The sequence below is a fragment of the Ptychodera flava genome (genome assembly GCF_041260155.1).
Source record: "Ptychodera flava strain L36383 chromosome 3 unlocalized genomic scaffold, AS_Pfla_20210202 Scaffold_27__1_contigs__length_13241970_pilon, whole genome shotgun sequence".
Taxonomy (NCBI): Eukaryota; Metazoa; Hemichordata; class Enteropneusta; family Ptychoderidae; genus Ptychodera; species Ptychodera flava.
Window position 1 is genome coordinate 4,669,754 of NW_027248281.1, and position 13,510 is coordinate 4,683,263.

Genomic DNA, 13,510 nt, shown 5'->3' on the forward strand with positions numbered 1-13,510 from the left:
GCAGTAAAATCAGCCTATCATCGGACTAGAATTGAAGACGCAGATAACAAGAAATTGTTTGCCATTGTTGCAGAGCTATCGGATTCGAGAACAGCTTCATCCAACGCCATGCCAAACAACATCCCAATGAAAGAGATTCCTTCAGCATTCATGAGTTATTTTGAAACCAAGGTGTCGCAACTTCGTGACAGGATTGGTCAACAACCGCACAGCTGTGAGATTAATGATGTAATGCCGAGCCATACTTTAGCTGAATTTGACCCGGTGTCACCTGGGGATATAATTGCGTTAGTGAAACAGTCATCACCGAAATCTTGTGAACTCGACATTCTACCGCATGGAGTGTTGAAGAAATGTGTACACATCTTGGCACCTTTCCTTGCGGATCTATTCAACAATTCGTTCACAACTGGCATCGTTCCGAGTCATTTCACGTCAGCGATAATTCGTCCATTGTTAAAGAAAGTAGATCTTGATCAGAACATTCTGAAGAACTACAGGCCGGTTTCAAATCTCCCTTTCTTATCGAAAGTCCTCGAACGGGCTGTTGTTCAGCAATTGAACCATCACCTTACTAAATTTAGTCTTTTCACAAAGTTTCAAAGCGCTTACCGGGCTAACCATAGCACAGAAACTGCTCTCCTCCGTGTTCACAACGACATAATGCTTGCCTTGAATAACAAACATGATGTGATTCTCATCATGTTAGATCTATCAGCGGCGTTCGATACAATTGATCATGAAATTATGCTTCAGAGACTACAATTTCGTTTTGGTATAACAGGCAAATGTCTATCTTGGTTTCGTTTGTACCTCGTTGATCGCCAGCAACGCGTCAAGGTTGGATCTGCATCATCCCCATTTTCTCGCATGAAATACGGTGTTCCGCAAGGATCTGTTCTCGGCCCTCTCTTGTTTACACTCTACACTGCACCTCTGGAAGACATCTTCGTACACCATGGGATTGATTGCATGATATACGCGGACGATACGCAAATTTATGTCATCTGCAATAGACCTGACGATATCCGGAATAACATTGAACTCTGTGTTGACGACGTCCGCAGCTGGATGAAATCTAACATGCTTGCGCTAAATGACAACAAAACTGAAGTTATTCACTTCTCATCAAGTCTAAAATCTGATGTGACAAAGCTAGACAGTCTGAGAATTGGTCAATGCGACATAATCCCTTCAGTTTCAGTCAGAAATCTTGGCATTACTTTAAGTCAGGACGGTAGCATGTCTGACCATATCAATATGTTGTGCAGAAATGGTTTCTTCTCTTTGCATAGAATAAGTAAGATTCGTAAACTTCTTGACAGATCTACAACTGAAAAACTAGTCCATGCATTTGTGACGTCCCACTTAGACTATTGTAACAGTCTTTTGTTTGGTATCCCTAGAGGACAACTTGCACGACTACAGTGTCTGCAGAATGCCGCGGCGAGGTTAGTTTCTCGTACGCGCAAATTCGATCATGTCACACCCGTTCTCAAAGATTTACATTGGTTACCGGTAGAGGCTCGCATCAGATTTAAAATTTTGTTGCTAACATTCAAAATTATCCATGGAAATGCACCTATTTATCTGAGAGATTTATTAGATTTATATGTACCAGCTAGAGACCTGCGATCACGTGACAAATTATGTTTAACCAAGCCCCGTGGCAATTTTAACAAGACATGGACAGAGAGCGTTTTCAGTATGTGCACCCTTACTATGGAATGATTTGCCATTTGAAATTAAGACTGCCAGAAGTGTAGATAGTTTTAAGCGCAATTTGAAAACCCATCTTTTTACTCAGTTTTATGTGTAATTTTCTGTTTTAATTTTCTTGTGTGGTTGTACTTTTAAATTATTTTATCCAGCTATGTACAATGCACTGAGACGTACGTGTAGTGCATTTTAAACAATTTTTAATAATAATAATATAATAATAACCTAGACCAAATATGGAGCTCAGAGGCCCGGGCACGTTTCTTTGAATTATAAGCTTATAAGCCGTACACAGGAAGGATATAACATCAAAAAATCGAAACTATGTCACAAATTTGAATACCGGCATATTAAAAAAAATAAGAATAAAAAAGGTGGGGTCACAGTGCTTGATCTTATACAAAACAACGTTTAAAAGTTATCGTTTTTCGCGACGCTCAGTGCAACAAGTCATTCATTTACAGTTCAAACAGTGAAGAGCTTCTCACCCATGGCGAGAAAGTGTTCCTTTTAGCTCCAGTCTCTCAATGTTTTTCTACAGTGTCGTTCACACAGTTAAAATCGTAGACAGTAGGCTATGTCTACGTTTAAATTCGCCGAGAAACGTTTTATTCTTAATGATGAAATCTGAGTGCTACCTCCATTTTTTATTGTTTTGCACCCACTTGTCATATCGAGCTGTTAAATATCGTTTTAATTTATTCATTAAAGTGTTTCAAGAGTTTTTCTTTGAAAATACCCCCACGCCTCTTTTTCGTTGTTAAATCTCGTTTTAATTCAACTCCGCAAAAGTGACAGACAGTCTGTAGACAACGGGGCCAAGCCGGGCCCAAGCCCTGCAGAGCTCTACAGCCGCTCGGTTAAGCTAGCTAACATGTACAGTAATATCACGTACCGTTATTCTTTATTAAATAATCAAGTCATGTAGACATTCTACACATTGATGATTATGCAGTGCGTTCGCGGGCCGAGCCAGGCAGCCTAGCCATTCGCCCCAAGTCAACATGTTGGCCTATAGGCCTACACTAATATCACGTTATGGTGATTCTTTTATTGAATAATCAAGTCGTATATAGACATTCTACAATTAAATACGATTATTATCCCAGCAATGTGCCAAGCGCCTTTGTATGTATCGGCGATAAATCAAAACATAGGTTAGTTGCCATATTAGCTCCAAATATTTGCGTGTCGGTGTCTGACTAGATTACCCCAATTTTGTCGGTATATAAATATCAAAACAGAATAAATTGAATGATTTTGGATAAAATCAATCGACTGTCGCGTATTTGGTGAGGTGACATTAAAGCAATGTACTTTGGTAGGCTGATGTATCGATCGGAGGGGGGTTTCAACGCGATGGCCTTGGCCAGCTATAACTGGTACGCGCGCCGAGACAAAAAAGCCAAGCGAATGGGGTCAGCCTGGCATCTCAGGTGTTTTGACTTATGTACTCCAGGAAAGCACAGGATCAATTCCACAGGCACTGGCAGTAAGCCTGAATAAAGGTAATATTCTGCTCTCATAACTTTTGTAAAGAACAGTACTGATAGATCGAAAATCTTCTAGATTTCCTGTGTAGCTGCCGATTGTTTGCGTTGTTGACCTACGCGACTATATAGCGGCCGGCTGGTCTAGGGAGACATTTTACGCTGAGTGAACTGAGGCACAAAACCTACGCTCACAATATTTCCGATAGAATCATTTTCAACAGTAACACTATACTCTCCATCACTGACTACCCTCTAAATAAGTAATTCCAAACATTGTTCTATTGTAGGAGTGATTGTCACTTTCGAAAGTATAGACAAAACTTGAGATAGATGCCATTCTGCTATTGTGTGTATAGCTTTTCCGTTCTGAACTCACGAACGCCACTTGTGACGTCACTGAAATGGACGAGTTCCTTACCGAGGATTTTTCGTCAAGCCATGAATATTTTTCATTCTAACAATTATTCATCGACGGGAAAAGGGAAAACATCATTTAGCTTCGAAATAGCATTAGTATTTATTGACAAAAATAAAAAAATATATTTTCTAGGTAAGATATACCCTTTAAGATATAAAGCTACTTAGAACTAATGAAACGCCTATCATCGTCTAGGTTATAAATATGTTTACATTTAAACCATGTGACAGCCGCCTGTCATGATGATCGTAAATGCAAGTAGCTTGAAGAGCGTATTGTAACATCTCTGACTAATTGACAAAAAACACGATTGGAACTAATTCAAGACAATTGGATTGAGATGTAATTTCAGTTAATCTGTAAATGTAAGCTCACTTGCTTGTTTTAGTTATAAGCTTGTTTTTATGACTAATTGTAATAGGGCGACATTCAGCTATAGAGCACCTAACCCTTTCAGAAATTTTAAAAATATGAAGATCCAATTATCCCAAATTCTAATCGTTTTCAAAATGAAATACGCATCAAGCGACAATATTGGAGATGGTGAAAAACGGCTTGTGTGATGAATTACCGGAGCCTTTTGTTGTTTTACAAATAAAATGAAAATTAATGTTGAGCGCTAACAATACAGAATCATCGGTTTAACGCCAGCACGTTAATTAAACTCTTTACTGGGCATGATAATGATGATCACGCCGAGGAAATAAATCCTGTGGTTCTAGTTACCCGATGTACTTATTTTTTACCGACTTTAAACTTTTTAAAGCCCTGTGGGCATGGAAACGCGTAAGTGGAATATAAGGAATCCCATCAAGGTATTGACATCCCAATGTGTATATGTGAACGATAGAGCGCAGGCCGTGCAAGCGTGCCTACGATACGTACGTGAACGTTGTTCGTATCAGCAACGATATTCAATGTGGCAACTTACATATTGTGACGTCCATGTAGCTTAAGTCCGACCTTAATCTGGTGAGGTAGTTATACAATACGTTCTGTCGTTGGCATTTCAATCTGAACGTCATCAAGTTATCAATTTTCTTACTAAGTTATATCATCATCAAAGTTCGCATTTGCATTAGTTTATTTAAACTACCAATTCAGAACAAGGAGGACCCGAGACAGAACTCGCAAATTACAATCTGAAGAGTGCAGATCGAACTGAACAACACAGTGTCGGTTGCAATACGTACAAATTTCCGATGTGTTCGTTTGTTTGTTTATATTTCTCAAAACTTTACTTGTACCTGAGTGCAATGCCCATGATTAGATACAAACACCGAAATGTTGACAATAATTATCGATGAAGTGTCCGAATGCCATAACTCCTATTCGCTCAGCTATTTTTTGTATATGTATACCTCCGAATTTAAAGGTCACGGGTACGCGTACCTGTAAACTTTGAATAGTTCTGGTTACAGTCAAAATACAATGCGAGCTATAGTAAGCAAACTTTATGTTTTTTTTCTTTATGATATTTCATAGAGTCAAAGCGAAAGTGCTTAAGGTAGAATGCACCTTGGGGAGATATTCTGACTTGAAATTCATTTTAAATTCTTTTCTGATCTACCACTTGTAAGGGCTCATTTTACAGCTCTTGGAGTAAGAATCATTTCTACTGTCTTCGTTTTTTCGAAAATCCAAACAGAGTTAAGGTAGCGGTAAAGGCTATTTTTGCACGAATTCTTTTCTCAGAGTTAATGTCAAGTTTCAAGTGTTAGAATCAAGATATTTAGTTCAAATTTTCAGGATAACTCCCTTACTTAATACTTTCTCCAAAGAATATAAAAATTGTATATTTGCAGCCATGGTTTTGAAATATGACACCAGTAAATATTAAAATTTTATTTTTCACATTGTTTTACATATTTGAATTTAATAATAATTGGACAGCACTTAATACTACCAAATTAGTTATAAATATGTTGACACTATTAATTGTAAGATGTGTACGGCAGGATTTGTAAATAAAATTTGTTTTTATGATTTTACATGGGTTTACATATCAAAAAATTATTAAAAATTCTTTCAAATTTCAAAATGTGCTTTTTCAAAAATACTTTAAATACAGGAAATTGTGCCATAGTCATCTTGTCTGTAACCTTGTTAATAGGCTGTAAAAATTCCATGTCCATATCTCATTTCAAAGGTTGGATTAAATTGGCATAAAATTATATAGGAAAACTGTTATTCTGTCAAAAATGTTGAAAACAAGCCATATTTGCACCCCTCTTTTGAAGTCACAGAGCAGTCTTTTTGGTTAATCTCACTTTTGACACCTCTTTGACACTCAAAGAATCTAAAAATGCATTTACAATAGCAGTCACGCATTCTGAATGCAAGCACTGCCTTGTCAAACTTTCCTGAAAAACAGCAAAAAATGACTTTCCCTTTTCAAACATTTTTTTAAAAGCTAAGGGACCTCTACCATAGTTAATACACTAAGACTCCCCAACTTCCTCTTGTTTGGTCACTTTTTCAGAAGTTTCAACAGGCTATAACTCTGCAATGCCTTTGACCCCAAATGTCTAGTTTTTTTATTCCACAGAGAATGTTGACTACTTTTATATTTTAATAGTTTTATTGAAGTTTATAACTGACGCTCTAGCCTTTACCGCCACCTTAAAACAGTGATGGCAGTCATTTGAATTTTAAAGTTTCATTGAGGAAAGTTAAAGCAAAAGTTTAAGTTATCAATACCTTGAGTAGTAATATGGTTTGTTGAAACTCTTGAGACATACAGTTACTCAGAACTTATGAAATGCTTGCCATTTTCTCGGTTATGATTATATTCAAATTTAAACCACGTGACAGCCTGTCGTGATGATCGTTAAAGCAAGTAGCTTTAAGAGTGTATTGTTAGATCTCTGATAAGAAGTACAGGACAAAAACACGTTTGAAACTAATTTGGAATAATTAGATGCTGAAGTAATTTCAGTTTAATCTGCAAATGTATGTTTATCTGCTTTCTTTTTAAGTTATTCATTTGTTTTATGAGTACTTTGTAATATGGCAACATTCAACTATAGAGCACCTAACCCTTTTCAGAAATTTGAAAAATATGAAGATCCAATTATCCCAAATTAGTTCTACTCGTCTTTAAAATGAAACACGCATCAAGCCACAATATTGGAGATGATGAAAAACGGCTTGTGTGATGAATTAGCGGAGCCTGCTGTTGTGATGCAAATTAAATAAAAATTAATGTTAAGCGCAAACAATACAGAATCATCGGTTAAAACCACACAGGTTAATTAAAGTCACTACTGGGCATGATAATGATGATCAAGCCGAGGAAATAAACCCTGTGGTTCTAGTTACCCGATGTTCTTATTTTTTACCGACTCTAAGCTTTTTGAGCCGTGTGATATGGAAACGCGTAAGTGGAAAATAAGATATCCCATCAAGGTAGTAACAGCCCAATGTGTACAGTATATGTAAGACGAAAAGCGCCGGTACCAACGATACGTACGTGAACGTTGTTTCGTATTGGCAACGATACGATGCGGTCAATGTGGTGACGTTCATGTGCTAAAGTCCGACCTAGATTGGTGAGGTAGCTTATTCAATACTAGTACGTTTTGTTTGGCATTTCAATCTGGACGTCATCAAGTGATCAATTTCTTACAAAGTTATGCCATCATCAAAGTTCGCATTTACATAAGTTTATTTAAACTATCAAACTATCGATTCAGAACAAGGAGGGCCCGAGACAGAACTAGCAAATTACAATCTGAAGAGTGCAGATCAAACATAAGAACGCCGTGTCCTAAGTCCTATTCGCTCAGCTATTTTTTGTATATATGTATACCTCCGAATTTAAAGGTCACGGGTACGCGTACCTGTAAATGAAATACGGGTTTATATTAGTACTCTTAAAACAATAGAAGAATAGCAATACAGGCATAGCATGTATGGTAATTGCTGATATTTAACACTTCAATCAGCATAAAATCATAGCTTGGCTATGGATTGTGTGTTTTACCAAAACATACATTGCCTATAGAGGGATGCTTGTCAGTTGATAAGTACAATTTTGAGGTCATAGCTATAACTGTTGTTTAATAATTCAAGTTATATATAAAATTAAAGCTTAAGGTAACTTGTAGAATTAAACAATTTGCTTCAATTAGACATATAGAAGTTGGAGTTTTTCAGTAAAATCATCAGATTTATCCATGGTCCAGGGAGACGTTTGGCGTCATGGGACTATTTTTGAATAAAAGATATGTGTTCAATTCTACACTAAATATTGGACAAATCAGTGGCCGTGTACAATAATGCGATTCGCAACTGACAATTTACAGGTCACCTGGCAATTTTTTGAAGTCCAACACAAACTAGGTGGATATAGCAGTGGGAGCAAATACTTATCAAAATTATCCGGGGACACTTTTTTTTCAAATTATTCTCTTCAGTCTGTCGTGATGAACGTAAAGGCAAGCAGCTGGGACACTGTATTGTTAGATCTCTGATTATGAAATAAACGACAAAATGAATAACACATCAAGCGACCATCATGGAGACGAAAAAACGTCTTGTGTGATAAATTAGCGGAGCCTGCTGTTGTGATGCAAATTAGAATAAAAATTAATCTTGAGAGCAAACAATACAGAATCATCGGTTTAAGGGACCGAGCACAATTAACGGCAGGGGGGCCGGAAGAGAAAATGGGGGGGGCCACGAAAAAAAATGAGTGTTCTTGGGGTGGGCCATGAAAATTCCAGGGAAAGTAAGGGGTGGGCCACCAAAATTTTTACACCATGACAGACAGAGAATATTTTCAGCATTTTTGTTCCTTGTTGAAGCTGGAGTTCCTTGTTAAACTTCTTGTAGCATGATGAAATACCAAGTCTTAAACCTCACAATGCAGTTGTTATGTGTAAAATGAGCAATATTATTATTGAAAATTGACTTCATTTGTCAACAGTAATAATGGTTGGTAATGATACAGAGGCTCGGTTGAAACTGGTTATTTCATCATGCTATAGGAAATTCCCTTATAGAACAGGAATGCCTGTCAGTACCATGTGAAATTAGCATTCACATGGCTAGTTGGCATGGCTTAATGCATGTGCATAGGGAATAGGCAGTCAGGCAGTCCACATTCATTTCAGAAGCACGTGGGTAACATGTGTATAGGCCGAAATATTTAAATGAGCTAGCCATTCACATACATGTGAACGAATGGTTATTCTGAATCCACTCACACGTATGTGAACGAATGGTTATTTTGAATGCACATATGAATGACAGGGTCATCCTGGCAGAAAAAGAGCACCATGAAAAGTACTGATTTGACACCCGATTTTACTTATTTTGATGTTGCCGTTATGAATTTGGTAAACATTGTTACATTTGCAGGTTTGCAAGGTGTAAGCAAACATCAAATGAGTGAAATCAAATTCCAGTAAAATCAAGTACTTTTACACAGCCTCTTTCGGTGAATTATATGATACAATTGGTTGGAGATGTAATTTAACCATATTTGGCCTAAAACTAAGACAGGCCAAACAGAGTTAAAAGCAACTCTGACTCACCTGAACACAGCAAACACAAGCAGACTCACCTTTCCAAATGTTCAAAATAACAAGCACATAACATATCTGTAAGTCTGATGACCAATTTAATAAATTTTTGGCTTCAACAAATTTCATAGAAACAGTGAAAAGTGATTTAGTCAAAGATTAGTTTTTAAAAGAGTTCATTTAACTCTGGCCAAGTCTCGTGTTTCATGTCCTATTTTGTTTTGAAATTTGACATTGAAGACTTCTTTACGTAAGTCATGATTATTCTTGCCAAATTTCTCTTGGGCCTTGGCTGACATGCACACTGAAATGAAACAGAAAGACGAGAATGAACTTAGCAACATTTATTAAGACAACAACTTTACAATATAGTTTCAGAACATGTGTATGATTTGTTACATACACATAGAGGAATTTTTTACATACATCTTTGCGAGTGCAAAATTAATACATTGAAAGTGTATCATATATATGTCTAGAAATGTATTGGGTTTGTGTATGTTGTATTGACTTGACTGGTTGCCACAGCCACTATACCGATTAATTTATGTACATCTTTACAAAGTGAGGGCATCACAATTCATAATTTGAATCAATACAAGAAAGTATGTTTATACATGAGGCAAACAAATTATTGAACTCATTAAAAATTACAGCTGCTGTCCCTTGAAAATTAAGATGTATCACATTTCTAAATATTTTTTGTCTTTCAATACAAGGCTTCTTACCTGGCAATATATCATATTAACAATGGATTTTAAAACTAACCATGTATAAAATAAGTAAAAAATGCAAGTAAGACCGGGTGGTACAAACAATCATAAGTTTACATAGCCATGTTCATCCTACAATCTACCGGTAGTTTTTTTTTTTTTAAATATTTTCATTTCGCCTATTTTTTTATAGCAGTGTTTTTGCACTGAGTGAGACCATGGACGCAAACTAAGCTTAGGCGTTGTTCAAGCCCAGCTTTGTTTTGTGTTAATGGCCACACTGTACACCTCCCTCCGCCCTGTCCAGGTTAGTCCCTGCGTACAGGTCTGTGTGTTCCCGGCGTGATACGGCCTCCACCACAGCCCTGCAACGGTTCATGGAGATGACTGGCGACAATGCCGTCCAGATCTGGCCCGCAACGAAAGACTGTCTTTTTGGCCGAATTCTGCTCTATCGGGGCAAAATCCTCTCCCTCCTACCTTTACCTCCTAACCGACCAAAGAAAAGATGCGATTAACTTCTCCTAACGTCCAAAACCGCTCGTTTTCTGAAACATACGTACTCGACAAGTGTTTACCCATGGTGATCGCCATTTTGAATCTCACCAGCTATCTCTATGGACCGTTGCAGGGCTGGAGGCCGTATAACGCCGGGAACACACAGACCTGTACGCAGGGCTATGTCCAGGTATACAGATACGTACTTTCTTTTCACCCCTGAAGCTCAGGTTAAAAATGCCGGGCCATATACAAAACCAAGCTTCCCAGGAAAACATCAATGTGCAGAGAAAAGCCTCTCTGTAAGGCATACTATACTAATTTCGTAATTGCCCTTTGTAAATATGCATTTCAAATACTTACCGGATGAATAGAAAATTATCGTCCACGACGACTTGCTATATCGGTCACTGCATCCAACACTGTCGCGGGGAAATACACTTTACCTTCATGCCAACTCCACTTAGACCTAACTCACTTGCTGTCTTGACTAAAAATGTGTCGTCACTGGAGGAAGAAATGACCGAGAAATCAGCCATAATTCGTAAGATTCAGCTGGTCTGAATAGCCATTACTTCAAAAAAATCTGCGCAATCTCATTTGAGAGATGCAATGTGATATCCGATAACGATCGTGTGGGAACACAAAGCATCGGTCAAATTCGAAAGGTCAAGGGTCGTGATCGTCGCAAAATTTTGACATTTCAAGTACGCGTAAACTGTTCTTTTAGATTTTTCTAATAAGCAAAAATTGACTTTATATGAAGAGATCAGTTAAAATACGGACGTCCAACACACTAAGTGAACCCTGTTGCAATTCTGATCAGCCTCGTTAAATCCCAGCTTACTCATTACGGGACCCTTACGTTCATACCCTGTTGCGTCCCGTCCACTCTTCCAACACAACTCTTTCCAAGTCACGACATCATACATCGTCAGAACCGTTAGTCCATCCGGCTCGACTTTTGAACGGTTTGGGGATGAACAGTACCTGTACTGCGTTTCCATTAAGTTTTATGTAAGTTGTAATCGCGAAAGTTTACAATGGCAGATGCAGGACCGTCGCAAGTGTGTTCGTCGTTGTGTGATGATCTGACGTACATGTACATGACTGCATAGCCAGTTGCTGACAGACGTACGCGAAAACGTGGACCGTATGAGAAAATTTAATGACAGATCCAACCATATTACGTCTGGAAATGTGAGTACCTTTCAATAGATTGCAGGTTCCGATCATATGGAATATTTAGCGGTGAACATGTGTTTATTATTGCACATTTTGAAAATAAAAATAAACGATGTTTAAAATTTGATCTGTGCTGATTTAATTTAGAGGCTGCTCACAGACGTTGCAGCCATCTGATGACTTCCCTCTTGTCATATCATTGGTTTATACTGAAAATCCCTGGTCTCGATTTTTTGAATGGAGATGAATGAAACCAATGCTAATTATATTTAAGGGATAGGCTGTAACTTCATAATTTTGGCAGAAATTGTGTTCTTCGTACATCGACTACAGGTTTTTCTCTCTTTTCAAAATCATGTCAGCCAGTATTGCTAATGTTATTCTATTTTCTAAAACACGTTCAAATATCCAGTCTTCACGACCTGTATTATGTACAGTCAGCATTGTTATTGTTGGTAAACACATTTTGGTCTGGACTAAACTTCAATTGAACACAAAACAGTGAACTTTTATAATATACATGCACACAAAGTGTATGTTGGTTGTATTGATAATATCAACGAGCTAATTCAACTTAAATTTGTGAACCACTGAAGTAAGTGCAGTTGATACATAACAAAAATATTAACAAAATCAAAAACTTACAGCTTTATACTGTCACTTTAAAATGGCAAACCGTTGCTTCTGTAGCCTCTAAATATTTAAGTCTGAGAACAATTTAACTGGTAAATGTGACCCATGTGCCATTTCTATAGTGCAAACATGAGTAATTTCACCTGAAAAACTTAACCAAGTAAAATCAACTCTACACTTGAGTGCCGCCTAATTTATTTAAATTAAATAGACAATAGGGATATGAAAACATGAGAATTGACAACAAGTCAGTCCTGTGTTAATGCATGTCTAAATTTTTACCGCCACATGTGTAAGCTACCATTCAATCCATTGACAATCTTCCCTTCTATCATGAATTCAATAGGACTGCTAATGAATGGTTACTTCACATGGCTGAGTCTGATTTCACATTCATAGCCAGTGATGAATGTTCAAATTTTAACATGTCATATTTCCAATACTGGCATGTGGCAGGTTGGACTGCTATGGACTGCCTATTTTTCCTCAAATAACCATTCAACCTGTTCCACACAGGAATGTGGACTGGCTAATAGGCAGTTCAGAACTAGAATACGTAGTGGACACACAGGAAAAAATACTGAAAAAAAGGAGGAAAAAATGGCATTAATGGGTCTTTTATAGTTAGCCCATGAAGGACTATTCCAATGGCAGACTGTCATTACAGTGGAGTAACATTGAATATCTTGGGTAGTCATAGAAAGGCAGACACTGGGTTGTGGAAAGTGCATTGAAATCACAATGGTCATGTTATACATTTTTCCCCAACATCTGAAAACATCATACAGATACTCAGTTGAAGTAAACTTATTTTATTTGTTTATTATTTATATATTTATTTGTTTATTATTTATTTCAAGAATGCAATAATGTTGTTTTCACTAAAGCATATATTAAACGTTATAAGGATTATATATATGTACAACTTTGTACCTATGTAAGCTTATCTTTCTTTTTTGGGGAGGGGGGGGCCACAAAAATTTTGTCGCCGGTGATGGGGGGGGCCACTAAAATTTTTGCTGGTGTTAGGGGGGGCCTGTAATAAATATACGCACCACATATTTTCTCTTCCGGCCCCCCTGCCGTTAATTGTGCTCGTTCCCTAACGCCAGCACGTTAATTAAAGTCACTACTGGCATGATAATGATGACAAGCCGAAGAAATAAATCCTGTGGTTCTAGTTACCCGATGTTCTTGTTTTTTACCAACGCTAACTTTTTTGAGGCCGCGTATGGAAACGCGTAAGTGGCAAATAAAGTATCCCATCAAGATTGTGACAGCCCAATGTGTATATGTGAGATGTGTATATGTGAGACGTCAAAG